Here is a 19938-nt window from a genome sequence, read left to right as displayed (position 1 = left end):
TAATACTCAATATATACTGATAACAAAAGATGAATACAAGTCACGTTTGACTTCTGCAATTACAAGAGGTGCTTAAAGTGGTTACCTTCAGCATACTTTTAATAGTTCTTTCCTTTCTTACACTGTATACACATTTTTGGGGCACCCTCTGTGTGTGTGTGTGTTTGTGTGTGTGTGCAATTAAAAAATCCTTCTAAAAATCTAACCAAGGTTATGTTTCTATATGTACATTGGTTTAAAAAACAGTTAATGGAATTTAGTTAGTGACTATTTTCAAGAAAAGAAAACACTTTTTAATCTTGGTTTTTGCATCTGTAGACTAGGGAGTTTAGGGCATCCAGTGCTCATTTTCAAAGTGGTTTTTATGTATTAAAATTCTTGATTATTTTATCCTGTGGATGATGACATCTTTCGAATAAGCTCAAGGCATCTCATGTGTTTTCAAGGAATTAAAATTGAAAGTAAACAGCAGACGTATGCATTTGTAAACCAGGGAACAGGTTTTTGAAGCTTGAGTCTTTAGAAAAGAAATGCACAGAAGAAATAAAGCCCTTAAAGGGACAACATGTAAGGACTCACTAAGATAGGATGCTGTGTCCTTTTTCCCCTTTGTGACAGGGCCTAGGTGTGGTCTTGAGTCTATAATTAGAAACAGAGTCATGACCTAGACAAATGGGAAAGGAGCTGGGCTGGTGCTGGCTCTGACTACAGCTAAAGACTGTGCAATTTTGCATACAGCACCGCTAACAGACAGTTTATAAGGATGATATTTTGTCGTTCTTCCTCCAAAAGGATTTCACTTCGTAGATTTGAAGCCTTCAATTAAAATATGAGCAGCTTCAAGCCATATACTTTTTTGTCTTATTAGTGGCATTCTCTTTCATTGTGGTTTCTCCTACTTTTAAAGCTGAGCATTAGAACCGACCAGGAGCCTTTTTTCGGGTGCCACCTGGGGCCCACTACGTTAGGGAAGCTGGGACCATTTGTGATGTCACGTGCTGGCCACAGTAATTTATGACAAATCTTCACAAATCAATAAAAATATGGGAAGTATATCATTTTTAAAGAAAGAAAAAAGAGAGAAACACATGAGACATACCCATTAAGGGCACAGCCGTTCTAATACCTGCATGTCTGCTTGGGTCTGCAATTAAAAACATTCTGATAATAAATCTCCTTGCAGTCTCTTGTAATGCTTTTAACTTTCCTGAAGGTTCAAATTGGTATCCCAAAAATGTGCCAGGACTTTCACAAGGTATTTTATAGACTCATAAATAAATACGGCAATTAATCTATGCTATATTTCTTTCATATTTGATGACAATTTATTATGGCATTCACCCATTCGGTGCACAAAAACTCTAATGCACTTAAAATCGGATTTCAAACCAAACATTTTATGGGAAAATATAGTATTGATCACCCATTTAAAGATCTCATGAAGATGATTCATAACCTACTGTAAAAAAAGATCTCAGGAGGGTCTTACAAATGAGCGGGGTGGTGGAACAGTCTATTCATAAAACCAGAGCTATTGGATCCGTTCTTCTTGTTTTCCTCATTTATCTTTGAGTTTTCCAGCACTGATTACTTTTGCATGTTGCTGTTTTATAAGAAAAAATACCTTCCATAACATTTTTCATCGTGACAGAGGTAGTGGAATTTCACAGCGAGTATTTTCTGTTGCAATTGTCTGTTGAAATTCTGTCTGCCAAAAGAGTTTCAGGGGCGATAGAGATATTTCTGTTACTTTGGAGTCAAAGCTATTGCATGGCCCCCGTCACCATTGTTTGCTATTGACAGATTTCGGTGGTTCTGAGCCATCTTGTATCCCTGATAGTCTATGGTCCTAGGGTACTCTGAGTGCTTGAATATCTTTTGTGCACACACAGTACGAGGTGCTAGTGAGGATATGAGAGAATCTGAGGGTGCTGGCTCTTCTCTTCCAGTAGCACACAGATTGTGTACATTCCACAGACATTTATTGGGTGTCTACTAAATGCCGAGCATGATTCTAGGAAGCAAGGATTCAGTACTTGAACAAAACAGGTCCCTGGCCTCATGCAGGCTCCATTCTAACAAGTTAAATATTCTTACATCATCCTGGAATCATTTATCTAGCATGACAAGAATATGGAAAGGTGGCCTAATGTTTCTTGAATGTTCATAAGACTCTAGACATGAGGGTAAGCACTTTTTATGTTACCCTTTAAGCATTCCTTCAGCAAGCATTTATTGAGCGCTGGCTATTAGCACTGAGTTAGGGGCTGGGGATTTTGTGGTCAGCAAGACAATTAAAATCTCTGCTCCTGTGGCGTTTACAGTTTAGTTGTAATATCTACGTGGAATCAGATATCATTTGTTTCGTTTTACAGAGGCTGGAACCTAAGAGAGCTTAATTTGCCCAGTGTCATTGAACTAGTATTGAAATTCTGGGGTCTGAACTCAAGCTGCCGGCTTCAAAGTCCAGGGAAAATAACATATTTCTGATTAAATGCTTAATTGCTGAAACGATGCCATTTCAAGAAATAACCACTCACTTAATATGTAGCTGATCTGAGCTGCTTTGTTCTTTTTCTGTCCTGCGGTTGTCTTCGGCTATCCTTTTATGTCTACGCAGTACCAAATATCTGCATAGAAATGGAAAAGTTGGGGCAGCCAGTAGATGCTTTGTCTCTTTGACACTAACACGTTCAATGCTCAGCTGATATTGTTCACATTTGCCTTCAACTAATGACCAGCGCCATATATAATGTCCAAATAATTAGGAAGACACATAATTCTTGGTTGCTGGGGGGTAAGGGAGGGAGCATAGCGGGGTGGAATTTTACGGCATCAGTGCCTTGGTGGCTTCAAATCTACGCATATTACCTGCTACATGTATTACTGGTTCATAACTTACTTTCTCTCCCATTCTCCCTCCCGGGGTAAAATAAGGTAGCTCTTCTTACCCTCTTTTCACAGATGAGCAACTGAGGTTCAGAGGGATTAAGTCACTGGTTCAGGTCACATAACCGACTGGCATTTGAGACAACCCCGGAAATCACTGGGTCTTTGAATTTCATGGTCCTCTTATGGGCTTCAGCAGCTTTTGCAAGAAAGCATGAAGTCTGACCTTGGAGTTCCATACAGGCTTTGGGAGGTAGCCCGGCAGCTCTTCCCATCTCTGAGGAGGTGACACCTTGCTCTTTCATTTTGTTTTTGCGATTGGACTTCCCCTGGCAGTTTTAAAGCCACAGATGCCTCTGCTTTCTGGTTGTTTAGGTTTGCTCTAGCCATGAGTTGAGAAGAGAAAGAGAGTTTGCCGTGTTCACAGCAATCACACAGGCACGACACTGAGTAGGAGGCATTTAACCAACAGTAACGAATCCACCAACATGATCTTGTTGTGGGTCTCCTTGCCTGCATTTCTCCTCTGCTCCAAAGCTGGCATCTTTCTGACGCCGTGCTTCGCTTTGCTCCAGGCTCATGCTGCTTTGAGTCTGTGAAGATGGAGGCACTGGGCTTAGTGTCTGTCTCGTGGTTGGGAGAAAATGAACTTGACAGAGACAGCATGAAATACACGAGAGGGATTAGACTGTCAGGGTAGACCGGAGAACATAAACCATTTCCTGTATCACTCTCCAGCTCAAGGGCAGGGGTAGAGCAGAGGGGAAACCTGCAACTCTAATTACTAAATATAAATTTATACATTTATAAAGGGAAAGCCCGAGAGTAGATATTAACCACAAAAACTCCCTTTACATTATAAACACCACAGGGATATGGAAAGAAGTGTGGGGATTAAGGGCATCTTTCTGCTCTGGGACTAATTTATTACTCTAGATTATGCAGTTAACAGAGAAAGGGAAAAATATACTTGGTTGTTTCTCTGTAAATGTTAAATGTGAGTAACAGGAGGGTCCTGCCCTGGCAATAAATACTTGGTAATGGAAAATAAGACGGCTGCAAACTGAAGGGAGCAAAACACTGGTTTGAGAGACAACACTGGAATCTAGGCCTAGGAGGCTTTGGACAAGCCTCTGTCCCTCTGGAAGCCTCAGTTTACTCATCTGCAAAACGGAGAGCTTGAACTTAATGATCCACAAAGGCCCCTCCAGCTTACATCTTTATGGGAGTCAGGTCATACTTCCTTTTCTAGGACTCGAAAATCCTTCTGCCACCTATAAGTGTGGGCTCTCTGGAAATGTTCTTTTATCCTGGATGGCATCAAAATCTTTTGATCATCTTTGAAAAGCCACATGCTCTGAGATTCTGCACAAGCCTACAATGGGGCCTGGACATTTATATCCAGGGAAAATCGTAATTAAAAGTAGAATATCCACAAAGTAAAAGACCAAGCTACCTGTGGCAGACATGATTGATTGGCTCACTGACACCCATTCCCTGCTTCTTCCTGGCTAAGCGCATCCTGATGCTGTCTGGGGTGGCCGCATGCAGTCATAACCCCTTGCTCCTGGCTATCTGGCATCTGTTGCTGCAGGAGAGAGGAGCGTGCCATGTGGACCAATTCTAGCCAATAAGACTTAGAGGAAACCTGCATGGAGGATACTGGGAAACCATTTGTTTTTGTGATAAAAGAGGACAGAGGCAGTGGTGACACCTCCTCTCTCTTTTGAGTCTTGAATGTGGACATGATGACTGAAGTGGCAGCATTTATTTATTCATTAGTTCAGCAAATGTTTATTGAGCACTTACTCTGTACCAGGGAGGACTCTGGAATACAGCAGTGAGCAAAAAGTCCCCATCCTCATGGAGCTGACATTCTCAAGCAGAAGATGGACAATAAACAAGGTACACAGGTAAAATAGAGAGATGTTAGATGAAGATAAATGCTATGGAGGAAAAAAAAGTAAAGCAAGGAAGGGAGGTTACTGTGAATATAAGGCCAAAGTAATCGCGCAGAGTAGCCCGTTATCAGGGAGCCAATGAACCACTACTTCTGGACTTCTAGTTATGTCAGACAAATAAACTGGTTTTGTTTAAGTCTGTGTTAATTGGGTATTCTATTACTTACAGAAGAATAAATTCCTGAGACAGTGTAGTGGGGGTGCAAAGAGACAAATAAGTCATCTAATTATTTCATCCCCACTCTCCAGAGGCATGGACTCCTAACAGTTCCTTGGCTGCCTTCCAGAAATTTTCTATGTTAATACAAGTCATAAAAGTATAAACGATATATACAATCTCTCTCTCTTACACACACACACACACACAATGACAGTATAGCATGGTTGAGAGTCTGGATGTACAGTACAGCGTGGTATACTGGCAGTGTGCATGGTGACTCCACCACTTACTGGCCATGTTATCTTGAACAAGTTTCTTAGTCCCTGTTTTTCAATTTCCCCATCAGTAAAATAAGGGTCATCAGGCTACCACACAGGTTTCTTCTGATGATTTAATACATGACTGTGAAGCACACAGAACTGTCCCTGGTACATTGTAACCACTCAGAAAAGTTTGCTAGTTTATGTACAATGAGTATCATCCTAGTCACTTAACAGTTGACTTGTACATCTTTCCAACGTGCACGTAGCACATAGACAATCCTCCTGTTTGACACCTGTGCAATAATACCCCTCAGCATGGAGGCCATCGGTGTTTATTTGTCTTCATGTCTATGGGATATTTTGATGAGCTCTCTTGAGAGAGGATTAAAAGCATTTGTGCTCTCACAGAACCCAGGGGATCTGCTGAGATTGGCCTTCTTTTCTTCTCGTCAGCCTTCCCTTCACACAGCACCGTCTCCCACTCTCTCGTCCCACCCTGCACACCTTCCCCGTTAGTTACGTGCGAGGTCAGGCACACCCACAGAGCAGCACTGATGATCCATTCTACTTCAACTGGGTCTGGGCAGACTTTTCTCCCAGGAGTCTGCATCTCTTGTTTTAGGATGGACTAAAAATAAATAAATAAAAAGGAAATTAACACAGATGTCCTCTATGTACAGAGGGACACGGTAGCTAATTTGGTGGCATTAATCCTATGAAGGAAGGGGGTATTTAAGGAACAACTAGTCCGATGGGGAGCACAGACAACAAATAAATCAGATAATGATAATACAACATGTTAAGTACAATGAGGGAGAATAAACACAAAAGGGCAATGAGAGTGATTAATCTTAACTAATCATGCCTTATAGCTGTGTGCAGAAGATGAAGAAAGAATCTGCCTGTGACAGACACGTTAGGTTTTGAATCAGAGAAGGAGGAGAGGAATTCTAGGTGATAGAGAAAATAAGAACTGCAAAGCCAGGGAGTGAGAGATTTGGGGATCATAATACCCTATTTCCCCGAAAATAAGACCTAGCCAGACAATCAGCTCTAATACGTCTTTTGGAGCAAAAATTAATATAAGACCTGTTCTTATTTTACTATAAGACCTATAATATGACATAATATAATAATAATGTAATATAATATAATATAATATAATATAATATAATATAATATAATATAATACCGGGTCTTACGTTAATTTTTTTCTCTAAAAGATGCATTAGAGCTGATTGTCTGGCTAGGTCTTATTTTTGGGGAAACACGGTAGTAGGATAGATGGGAAGGAATGGATGGGATGAGGCCAGAGAAGGTGATGGCGGCAGACTAAGAAGGGTGTTGGGTCCCACTGAGTCTCCGATTAGCAGCTCTGGGTTTTCACAGGGTCATGCATAACAACGCTGATGAGATGTAGCATCTTCTAGAAGGCTGACCCTTGCCCAGGCACACACTCTCAGCTTCTTTCCTGTCCCACTCACCCAGCTAAACCATTCTATGGGGGTGTCCAAAAGAAAATAGGTGAAGTTGCTGAGTTTTGGAAATAAATACAGAAAAGCAGTTCATGGGCAGTAAGAAGACTGAAGATGATGTGTCTCTGGCTTGAGGGTGTGTGGGTTAACACAGATATTAGTTAACACAGATATTAGTTAACACAGATATTAGCCAAGATTTTCTTTGGTTCCTGGCTAAGTGGAACAAAAAAGTAAAAAGGCAGGAGAATGAAAGGGCAAGTTAGACATCCTACCTGGGGGAGTCACATCCAGAAAGCTAGCAAGAGGTCCAGGGACTTTCTATCCAGGGGTCTGCCATTAAGGAGTCTCAGCCTCCAATAGCAATGTCCCTTTTAATAAGTGTCATATTCCTGAGAGAATCTGATTGGTTCACTTTTGGACAAGTATCTGTGGCTGCACCAAACAGCGTGGCCACAGAATGGTAGGGGTGATGGCCCCAACTTGGGCACAGAGGGTTGCAGGGGAACTGTGGTAAGCCAAGCAGCAGCCCCACCAATCCAAAATGGGGGACCAAAGAGTGAATCAGGGCAATTCCAAGGAATGAAGCAAAGCTGTCCACTCAGTGCTTGGAGGGGGGCAGTTAGAGCTACCCCTGCTGGATCCAGGCCCCAAGAAATTTGGACTTCATAATTTACGAAGGCAACAGGAGCCAACAAATCCATTCAGCACACATGAAATATTTCAAGTGAGGCACAAGGGACCTGGAGCAGGTCTTAGAGAAGATGGATTTACATCTGGTAATAAAATCCCAACTCAAGTAACCTTTGCACTTAGGTCTGGATTTTGTCTAGATCTTAAAGCTTTTATAAGTGTTTAAGAGCATGAACTCTGTAAAGGTTGAAGTTTCTCTTGCTTTCTCTGCACCAGGGATGGGGCTGCCAGAATGAGGTTGGGGGGCCTACTCCCTTTTCTTCTCCCAGTACTGGAACTCTTTGCATTGAAGCTGTTTTTTCTCTGCACATGGATGGACTTGGCCCCATGGTCTCTTAGGTGATGTACTTAACCTTGCTGAGCTCCAGCATCCTCACTTATGAAGCTGAGGTGTTTCTACCAACCTCCATAGGACTATCACAAATGCAAACTCCAGAACAGATTTGAAAGCATTTTGTAAAGTAACAAATGAGTGAATGCGATTCTTTTGTGAGCTTGCTGTATTTGGTTTAGGAAGTAGTAAACTATTGCTTTTGGTCTCAGCTCTTGCTTAGGACAGTCACCTTGCCTCTCTGAGCCTCAGTTTCCTCATCTATAGAATGGGGACAATAGTGCCTCTCTCATGTTGTTATTGTGAGAGTTAAATGGTAACACACGCAAGTGGCCTTCTAAGGGTCTGAGCATTGGGTCAAGGTACAACATATGATAATCTTCCCCTCCTCCCATGGACGTGTTCTGGAAGTCAAGTCTAACATTCATAGTGGATGCAGGTCTCTGAGACTAAGAGGGTTTTGAAGTCCCAATTTATGGTAGATATTTCTTGTGCTCATCTATACACACTTCTCCTTTCCTTCTTGGGCATGCTGGAGACAACACTTTCAAGCCTCCTCGTAGTGAGAAAGGGCATGTTACTAGTTGGGCCACAGAAACGTGGGTAATGTGAGTCACTTCCAGAAGTCTGTATGAGATGCCCATCCTACTCTTCCTTTGCGTCTGCAAGTATACAGGCATCGTGTTGACAAAGTGGAGCCACTGGATCCCTGTGTCACTATGTGGAGGATGAGTGGCCTTAAGATTCTCAGACCCGCAGCCAACTTTGCAACCATTAAGCCATTGAGATTTGAGAGATGTTTGTTAGTGCAGCATATTCTAACCTATCCCAGCTAATACACTATTCTACTGCTTACAACCTATGCGATCTTGGGCAAGTAACTTAACTTCTCTGAGTCTTACTTTGTTTATCTGCAAAATAGGATACATAATAGCATTGACTCATAAGGTTGTTAAATAAGATGGTGCATGTGAAATGCTTAGCACAGGGTTCAGCATATAGGATATGCTTGATGAACGACAGCGGTAGTGATGGTGAGAACAGCAGTGGTGTGATGGTGGTGATGATGAGGACGATGGCAGTGATTCAGAAGCTGGATGTAGTGACTGGATTCCAACCGTTTTATTTGAGTGGAAGAACCCAGATCGTCTTTCACTGTGGACAGTATGTGTTTTATCATGTGATACCAGTTAAGTGCCAACATCTGTGGGTGTCTAAGCAACTTCCTAGCCTACATATTAGGTTGGTGCAAAAGTAATTGCAGTTTCTGCATTTATTTTTAACCTTTTAAACCATAATTACCTTTGCAGCGACCTACTATAAAAGGAAAACTATTAACCAAGAAGTTCAGCCAGCAATGTGCCCTTCTGGTCTTAGTGTTATTTGACTCTTCATTTGACAAGAATGCGAAGTGAGACATCACATGGAGAGCTGCCACTGTAGGGGTGAATGAGAACTGCTATGTGCCCTCAAGGAGTTCGCAGTCCACACGATGTTTACAATAATTACACCGAGATGCTGAAAGACAGGAAGATAAGTTTGATTCCTCTATCCTCACTTTGCCCCAGTACCAAATTGTACACAGTGTGATTTCATGGAAAGAATTTGGACTTTGTGCACCCAGGGATATGAGTCTGAATTCCAGCTCTACTGCTTTCTGGCTGTGCTTGGGGAAAATTCTTGTCTTCTGTTAGCCTTCGGTTCCTTATTTTTAAAAGGGGATCGTAAGAGCTACCGTGCTATGAAAATTAATTACAATCCACGTAACATACTTTGGGCAGAACTTAGCATTTAAATAGGTGCTCAATAAATATTAGCAGTTCTTAAGTTCCTTGAGATTCTACATTATTCTGTCCTCCCAACACTCGCAGCAGAGAAAGTGCTCCATGTGTATTTATGGAATTGCAGGCAGAAAAAATTTATTTCCTCAATAAAACACTTTTGAGGGAAAGCACTTTTGATTGGTATTTCAGCTATTTGTACATTTGGAATCCACTTTTGGTTTTGCAGAAACATTAATTTACTTTAACTCATTTATTTTTAATTAATAAATTTTGGGCCTCTGTCATAGAATTAATGTGACTCCTATTTTTCAATTCTTAACCAAGTATTGTTTGAGTGAGGTCCCTTCTTGCTACCTTTATTTCCTCTCTCTTTTTCTTTTTATGATTCACATTTCTATTCCCCTTCTCGTGATAAGCATATGGGTGATAAAGGTAAAATATGATAAGCATATGGGTGATAAAGGTAAAATACAGAATGTGGTTTCGTGTATGTGTCTTAAATTTATGTGAACTGGATGGTCCTGAAACTTTTGCTCTCTTTTCTACTTTTCTCCCAAAGCATTCTGTGTTTGTGACCTGTCCACATTGTTCTATGTACATTGACTTCATTGTTCCTCGCTGCTGTATAATATTCTATGTAGTCACTTTTCATCAACCAGAAAATTGGATTTCCCAGAATACTTTTATTCCCCAGCCAAGACTACTGTACTGGAAATATTGTCTTCATTTTGTACGGAGTAAACTAGTCATTAAATTATGACCTTATAATGCTATTATAGCAATAACAATGGCACATGCCCACTTCCCCACACAGAGAATTATGGTAGGAAATTATAGCAGGAAAGAACTGAAGGCAAGTTCTTTGATTTTATGTCTCTCTGTTATGTGTATACATACACATGTGTGCTTTGGGCTATATTGTACTTCGCTATGTTTTAAATAAGTATTCCAATTTACATAATTGAAGTGAATTTCCATGGTGCATGAAAATATAAACTCAGGACTGTGATGTCAATTAGGACAATTCGTATCCCACAGTAAAAGCAACTTTGAGTTTAGAGGCGGGTGATTTAGATTCAAGTGGGGGTTCTGCCTCTCGCTAGCTGGGTGATTTCAGCCAAGCCATGTAACCTCTTCTGTAAAGGGGAGAATAATAAACATGGGGTTGTCATTGGGTAAGATGAGATCGTCATTAGATATGCTAGAGAAATATACCACTGTGTCATATTTTTGTTTGTTTGTTTCAAATAGGGAGCTTTAAAACTGAATGTAATTCGCAAACGTTTGAGGACCTGCTCTGATGGTGCCCCTTTCCCATTTTGTGCCCATGAAAGACATTGCTAACTGAGCTGGACACAGACTCACAGTCCTTTTCAATTTAGCACTCCAGGAAGACGGCCAACTGATTAGAGTGGACTTGCACCCAAATTTCTTATTTGCCGTTCCTGATTTAGGCACTGTGCTGGGTCCACTGGGGGAAGAGCAGAAATGAACACGTCCCCAGGTTTACCTTCAGAAAGTCTAAAATCATGCAGGACAGACAGACAGAGTTAACTCCGAAACAAGACAAAGTCTAATCTCATGAGTGCTATGGATGCAGAGAAGAATGGGAAATTGATTCTATTGAAGGTCATCATTGAAAGTTCCTTTTAACTAAGGCTTTAAGGTCAGAGATGATTTGGGTGGTACACAGGCAGTGAAGAACATTTCAGGTAAGAGGAAGCGTATAATCAAGTTTAAGATGTGAGACGTGCAATATTTGTGTGAGAGTAACTCAGTCTTGGTTAAATCCAGGTAGTGCATTGTAGGATAAAGAAGATAGCTGAACATTATAAGAAGTTTAGCGTATTTTCTTCTGCTGCTGCTACTACTATTAGTACAATCACTAGTACTATTATTAGCACTAACTGATATTTATTCATCACTTACACTGTTCCAAGCACCGCACTAAGCACTTTAGATACATGGTCTTATTTGATAATCACAAAACGCTATGAAGTAGTGTATCAGTCACTTATCACTGTGTAACAAACTATTCCAAAACTTAGTAACTTAAAATAATCATTTATTTTTTATCTTGTGTCTAGAGAGGTTCTGCAGATCTGGGCTAAGCTTGGCCCATCTTAGACTCACTCACAAGTCTGTGTTCAACTGATGGGTTAGTGTGGGCGTGGCTGGTGTAAGATGACCCAAGCTGGGCAGCCTCTGTTGAAAGCTTTCACATCCTTTCAGCAGGCTAGCTTGCTTGTTCACATGCCAGTGGCAGGATTCTGAGACAGAGGCAGGAAACATGCAAAGCCTCCAAGGTCTCGGTTTGGAACTGACCCACAGTCACGACTTTGTTTGACCCTCCCAGATTCAAGGAAAGGGGCCATAGGCTCCAGCTCTTGATAGAAGCTGTGGCAAAATCACATTGTCATCATGCTACCACAGGTAGTATCTACTATTATATTATAAATGAAGAAACTGTGATATAGGAAATTGAGTGTCTTGCCAAGTTCATGTAGCTGGTAAGTGAAGAACCCGAACTTATGTTATATTTGGCTTGGAAGGCAGTGGGGAGTCAGTAGAGATTTCAATGCTCTCAGCAGCAGAAGAAGGAAGGGATGGTTATATTTCTGTGGTTAAATGCTGGCAGCACGGAGAAGGCAAATCCCGATTAGTCCAACATCAATCTGTTCTCCCCATTTTCAACTCAAGTGTACTAAGGTGTTGGTACATAGCTTTCTCTTTAAAACATGTTATGGTGTTGCCTTTGAGAGACACTCTTACAGGGGCTGCCTTTGCTTCGGACTCTTAAATCCTCTGAGCCTTTCAGGAAATCAAGCACTAGTCCATCAGGACACCTTCCCTGCATGCCCTGTGATTGTTAGGCATCTCCAAGCTGAAGGGGCCTGTCATTCCAGGGACTCCTGTAAGTGGTCACCTCAGTGTCCCTGCATGGCAGCTACCACTGGCTGAGTGCTCTGGAGACTGGAGAATTAGCATGGACCTAGCGTGCCCATTGCTTCACTTGCCATCAGCCGGAGGTGTGGGCATGGCAACATAGGACCAGAAACAAACCTGAAATCCAGCCTTAACAGACGAGGGCTATAGAACTGGAAGCCTGCTAATTGTAGTGACTGGAGGTAAAAAGGCGCACCATGGCTTATTTTCTCTTAGGTCAAGGGCAAGGGGCCTTTTGTAAATTACTCCCAGACCACAAATTCAGAACCATGCTTACCATTACCATTGATTACAGGTGGTCACTTGCCCAGAAGAGAAGCTTCTGCTGGGAGGTTAAGAGCACGTGTTGTGAAAAAAGACAAACTCGAGGTTGAGTACTATACCCCACTTCCTTTCTGTGTGTACCTCTCTGGGCCTAGGTTTCCTCTTCATAAGATGATGATGATACCGTATTTCCCTGAAAGTAAGACCTAACCGGAAAAGAAGCCCTAGCATGACTTTTCAGGATGACATCCCCTGAACATAAGCCCTAATGTGTCTTTTGGAGCACACCTTAATATAAGACCTGGTCTTATTTTCGATTTCGAGGAAACACGGTAATACCTACTTTTCAGGTTTGTCGTCAGCGTTAAGTGAGCTAGTGTGTGGAAGCTGGCCCAGTGGCTACTCTGATCTGAGCTGCATTATGGGAAATCTGAAGTCTTGCAAAATTGCCCAGGCAAGAGCCAAGTGCACGCACAGAATCTGACCATTTATTGCTGCCCCAAGCCTCCACATTCAATAATGAACAGCTGTGCTCACTACTGCTGCGCCTGCTTAGGGAGTCCCGCTGTATCTCAAAGCTGGTTGCACATCACGAAACTTTGGGGAGCTTTAAAATATCTCAGTGCCCAGGCCCATCCCTACACCAGTGAAATCAGAACCGCCGAGATGAGACCCAGGAATCAGTATTTCATTTTAAAGCTCCCCAACAGGAGTGGGACTAGGGTAAAGCAAATGAGCTGCCTAGTTCGCCAAATTTAAGGAGGTGTCCACTGTCAGGTGCCAGCCGTGCACCTGCAGGACCGTGAAAGTGAACCTGGCCTAGGTGCTCCATCCTGCCCACCCTCGTCCTGGATCAGCTCCCAAGGTGATTGCAATGATCAGCCACACTTTGTCGTCATTAAAATTATAATCTTACGTAATATATTCATGGGCCTCAGAAGTGACCTGGCTCCAGGGTATGTTCTTGTTCTGTCTTCTCTTCTCCTCTCTACCCACTCTACTGTTTCCCTGACCAGTGGAATGAACTGGTTAGCCCCAAACTTCCAAACCATTACAGTGTTCAGCAAACAAATGTTCCTTTAATTAAAAGGCCTTACTTAAGTGCCTAGTGTAGCACATGTTTTTCTCTCGACCTTTCTCCGGGGGAAGCCCTGTATGTAGCCCTAGTAACTTATCAAGATTTCCTTTTAAATAACACGGGGCTTTTCCCAAGAAGGGTCTACTTTAAAAATCGCTCTTTATCTCATTGCCTCTGATGGTTATTTATATTATATTACATATGTTATTATGTCACGTTGCAGTAGGTGCTTCTTCTAAAAATAGGAATCATGTTCATTCATTGTTAGGACGCCCTATCACATAGAAAATGGTCTGGCACATAGTAGGCCCTTTTAAAAATGAGTGACCGAATGGTCCTATGTTTAGACTTCATTTTATCTTCTCCCTTTGGACCTAGGGGTCCAATTACACCATGGTTCTTTCTTGGAGCTGCTTGAGGGCGGGGACTGATGGCCAGAACCATACCGGGCACACAGTAGGAGTGCAGAAAACCTTTATTACAACGAGGCAAAGCAGCCAGTGCCCCTGGGACTCACGCCCTCTCTCTCAGCCTTTGAGGAGCTTAGAGAAACTGCCAAGGAATGGTGCCAACAATGAGGCCTCCTCTCTGTTCCCCAGTCAGGCTCACAGGGCCAGAGGGACAGTCTAGAAAGGAAGCGTTGGAGGAGAGGCTCTGAAGCTCAATTTAACATCAGCTATGCTACCGGCTGCCTCTCTTGGAGGACGTATATCTGTGAAAGAGGCCCATGGTTCAGACCTATGCAGCCGCCAAAATCTTTTTTTTATTAAAATGCTTTGTGCTCCAGGATACCAGGGAGTTAAGCTGATCTGTCTCTGAGAGTGTGTTTGCCTAGAGCGTACTATTAGATACTTTGTCTCCTTTAAAATAATACTAAGAGCCAGGCTTTCTGTCTCTGCTCCCGCCCTATATTGCCAGCTGCAGAAACCAGGCCAGGAGAAGAGACCATTTGCCCTTCTGGGAAGAGCCCTGATACACGTACCCTGAACTGAGGTCTTTCTGATTGCCTGATCCCCAGCAGTTTGCCAGCTGGCGGAAACAAACCGGTTTGATTTTGAACACGTCTTTTGTGAAAACATGGAGTTATCCACCGGAATGAAGATACTGCTGCAGGGTCCAGCTCCTGTTACAACTGCTAGCACGTCGTTCACAGTAGCATTCCTCATGGATAAAAGATTTTATCGAGATCATTTATTTATAAAGAAAACAGTGCCTATAATGGCATTATTCTGCCCCCCCCCCATTAATCAGCTCTCCTGTCTTTCACACGGTGTTCAAGCCTTTAGTATTTGGAAGATAAAATATATACATTTGATTATCCCTTGGCACTTCATGATTTAAAAAGGAAGAAGGGAAAAAACCAAAAACAAACAAAACCCAAAAAACTACGCTGACAGCAAATCCTTTAAAGTGATTGCTTGTTATGGGCCCTGTTCACAGTTTTGTGTTTCTGTGAGTAAGTAAAGGCATCTTGTAACACATATTATGCTGCTGTTCTCGGTAGGCTTTAGTCATAAATAACCCCCTTCTTAAGTGCCCTCAATATGTATTCTTTTTCTCCTGTGAACCTGGGGGCCTCACACATATGATTCTCCACTTGCAGATAATAAAATGTGGGCGAGATCAGTCTTCCTAATTCAAGAATAGACTAGAAGAAACATCGTGTTTAAATCTGCACGAACGCTGGGACTTAGAGCAATCCACTAGTGAGCAGCCAGCGACTTCTCTTTCTGCCCACATTTGAAGAACTGCCGGAGCCCTGCTTCTCCACTTAAGTCTCTCTTGCTTGGGGTGCCACAAAGAGCCTTTGTACATTATTCCGAAAAGCCGTAGGCGTAGGATTATGTGTTCTTACACGTCTTATTTTAGGCATCCGCAGCAAAGTATACCAAAGGCAAATTTATGTTTAGAGCTATCAATAAAACATAACTGAGAGTCTGCTAAATTAGTAATCATGAAAAACCCAGCCAGTTCTCACTCGTGCATGCTCTCTCTCTCTTTCTTTTTAATATTACAAAGCAACTTTTAAAGTATTTGCCTTTGGTATGAGGGTGGTCTCCTAAGACAACGTATACTTAAATATCTCAGAGGTACCTCAAGGCCTTAGTGTTGGATTGGGGTATCAAGGGAGAGCTGAACTAAAATCTAATAATGGTTTTAAGTTAAATGCCTTCAAGAACTGCCAAGGGCCTTTACAATCAGATGTCCATCATGAAAGGCATAGTTTATCAGCATGATGGAGAAGATAGTGTTTGTCAGCAGTTGTTATTAACTCATATGAATAGATATTTTTGCTCGGGCCTCTAAAAGATCTATTTCAAGCTCATGGACACCAAGAAATGACACATGAAACCATTTAGCCAAGAGGGAAAATTACTCCTCATCTTACCGCAACTCCGCTGGGTTTTCCGAGGGGAACACAAACAGTAAGGCAGAAAGAAAGGTACCCCCATGAGACAGCATGGGGCTGGGTCCCGCCCAAGAGAAAGCTTGTACCTTACAAGGGTTTCACACCTGAAGGGAGAGATTTCCTCGTCATCGTCATTGGGGTAACAGCCATCTGGTACCCCCAGAGTCAGCACGCAGATAGGCCTTTGGATGTGGTTTCTTTTTGGTGCCTAAATCATTTACAAGAGGCCAAAGGACTAGAAAAAACAGTCAATTATCTCCCTGGGCAGCTAGGATAGGAGGGGCTGGAAGGTCTCAGAGATAAGTTGGCAGAGTGGTTTTCATTTTCTTGTTAGCCTCAGAACTCTTTCTTCCCTCAAAATATTATGCAGAACTCTGATTATAAAACAGATAAAACCAGAATGCTCTGGTTAGAGTGGGGATGGGGGCCTCTGAATCCCACCCACTGAGTCCTCTCCCTCCTCCTGCAGTGGCTTCTGTGGAGTGCCTGAGGGCTCAGCAGAACATAATTTTAAAACCAGTGCTTATTAGCTTCACTTATTCCCAATCATAGAGGAAGGCGCCGAGACTCAGAGAGGGGAAGTGACTTCTCCAAAGTCACACAGCTAACTCGGGGCAGCGAGGGACCAGTAATGCCAGTCAAGGGCTTTGCATGCTGTAGTTATTAAGATTTAGATAAACTGCTTCACTGGTCATGCCTTGCCAGCCTCAGAAGCCATGCTTCTGTCTTTCCCATCTCTTGCTTTATTCTTCTTGGAAGTGAGCAGGACTACTTCTCATCAGGCAGATTTAGAGACGACAGATAACCGTGGTGACTAGTTCCACCTCATCATTTTTTTTTTTTTTTTTTTTAGCATTTGCCATGTTTATTTCATCTTTTTGGTTTACCATAACTGTAGAGAAGCAGGGATTTTAGCTACTGTTTGAAAATCTATGGTCTTATAGGCTCAGCTCCTCTCAACCCTTCCTTCTTCCTTCTGTAAGAACTAGGAGCAGCCCAGTTCTTACAGAACCCTCTGGACCTCAGATTATTAGCACTGGACATTGAATGGAACCACAAGATAGGAGATGCAGGAGCTGTAACTCAGCCATGTTCCCAACCAACGGGGATTCTCATTTACAGGGAGAGCAAACGAATTCTACCTGCTGAGGCTAAGTCTGAGGAGGAGAAAGAAAACTCCTGGAGTCGGTTAGTTGTTCAGCTTTTACTAGTTGCAGACCTGGACCAGCTGCTACCCACTTCCTCCCGTGCCCTGGCTCTTTCACCGTCCCTTTAACTTTGTGCAACACACAGGGCACTGCAGGCTGGAGCTGGAGGGTTTGGGTGTGGGCTCATGTAAACAGAGTCCCTAAGTCTTGATATAGAGCAAGTCACCTAATTGTTCTTGTGTCTCGGTTTCTTCATCTATAGAATGAGGAAGATAATCGTATATGTCTCATGGAGCCATTTCAGTTAAACAATTGGTAAGAGATAAACAGCAATATAGTGTGACGGGGGCTCCAGAAGGGATGGGAGAGAAAGATCTGGGGGAGTGTAGGGCAAAAAGGGATTCCTTCCAGCTCTGGGGGTTAGGAAAAGTTCACAGAGAAGATGGTTTTGCTCTGGGTCTTGAGTAGAAGGGGAACATGAGGGACCCAGGTACTGGGTCAAGAGGATATGTTGGAGACAGCATCTTTTCCTTGTGGAGCACATTTAACGTGAGACATCCCTGAAGGCACAGATTGGGGTCTGGCAGTACCAAGCGATAATAATAATGGATGGCATTCTTTGAATGCCTCTTATTAGTCAGGTTTCTTTGTGTTTATAGCTAGTCCGTCACTGGAAGCCTTACAACAATCTGGATAGATTCGGAATTATTCCCTGTTCACGTAAGAGTTCACTTGTATAAGCAGTGGGGCTGGGATTCAGACTCTTACCAGTTCACTGGACACATATCCACAACTTAACGACCCCAGATGAACAGTGCCATGTCCTGGGACAGGTAGGACACATGCAGTCTCTGTCCTCTTGCAGCTCACAGTTCAGTGTGTGTTGATAGGAATCCAGACTTAGTTCTTTCTCATGTCATTGTTTTTATAAACACTATTTGGATGTGGTGGAATCCTCACCCTCTAGTGTTGTGTGGCTTTTAAGTTTGTGTGAGGACATCTGTGGTTACATCTCCAGCATGCATTTTCCTACCCTTCCCCACTTTCCCAACATGCCATGAATTTTGTGATTCTGGGCAGGCGGATAGCACCCCTGGCCTACGGTGGGATGTGACTGAGCCCAGGCTAGGCCAATCTGTGCATTCCATCTACTGGCCCCAGCTGTTGGTTCAGGTGTGGCTGTGTGACTTCAGCTCGTCTGATTATATTAGTTTTCAGGTCCTCGTCTGGAAGTGCTGAGACAAGGATTCTCTTTCTTCCTTTCTAGGACATGCACACAAAAACAGGAAGCTCTCCAAGCTACTGAAAGCCACGCTGGGACTGGGACAGGAGACACTGGCTGAGGTAGGAGTTCTCACCAAGCAAATGGAGCAGAAAAATCAAGAGAGAGGAGCTGGATCTTGGTGACATCCCTGGGCTCCTGGATCACGCCTCACCTGAAGCCTCAGCAGACCCAGTGAGCCGGCACTTCCTACTAGCCATCTGCTCTGCTGATGGTTTTTACATGCAACTTCACATTTAGTTGTTCCAACAGCCTCCTGAAGGAATACTATAAGGAACCTGAGGCTCAGAGAGATTAAATCACTTGCTTAAGGCTGCATAACACAATTAGTAAACGGCAGAGCTGAGAGTTGATTCAGGCATCTAACATTGTGGATCAGCTTTTTTTTTTTTTAGAAGCCAACTTCTTCATTGTAAAACTCCTCTCGTGATCTGTGAGCTCTAGGAGTACTGGGGCATAGCTATTTACACTTGTTTCACCCAGCATCAAGCATAGCACTTGGCAAAGAATAGGAAAAATAAATAAATAAACATATACGTATATTTATCTATCTATATATGAGTGGTTAGAGGAACTCCAAGAGCCCATCCATCTCTAAAGTCCTTTGAAAACTGCCTTATACTGTTTGCCTAATGAGGGTTCCCAGAAGCATTTCTTGGGTGAAGGGCAAACCCCTTTCTCCTCCTCTGAACTAGTGTTTGCTCTGCAGGCTGTGTCCCCACTAATGAGGGGACACACCCCAAGGGGACCATGTCTCCAGGCTAATTATTTTGTGGTTGCTCTGACCACACAACTCAGAATATTCAGGCTATTGTTGGTGTTTTACATCTTTCCACTGCTGCCCTTGTCACTTCCAAGGGCATGAAGCCACGGCCCAATGGGCTAGCCCTTTCAAGGTCAGCTTGATGGCAAACACAAACTTAATTGAGCTGGAATAATAATTTTTTTTCCCTTTGCTTGATGTGCAGGTGACAATACTTAAAATATCGACATGCCTTAATACTTTTAAATTCAGTTGTTTGCTGATCAGCGGCAGCTACTTAAATTGACCAATCTATCTTGCCCAGCTAGAGATCAAGGGATCAGCACTTAATTTCATTCCCTGAATAAAGAATTTTTTTTATATCCACATGGAAATATCAGAACATGAAAGGTTAAATCAATATGGAGTTTTACATTGCTTAAAGGGCATTTGCATCAAAGCAGCCCTGAATGCAATTCACTTGTTTAATGAATTTTTTATGCTTATTTAAT

The sequence above is a fragment of the Rhinolophus hipposideros genome (genome assembly GCF_964194185.1).
Source record: "Rhinolophus hipposideros genome assembly, chromosome: 21".
NCBI lineage: Eukaryota > Metazoa > Chordata > Mammalia > Chiroptera > Rhinolophidae > Rhinolophus > Rhinolophus hipposideros.
This window is presented reverse-complemented; position numbering follows the sequence as displayed.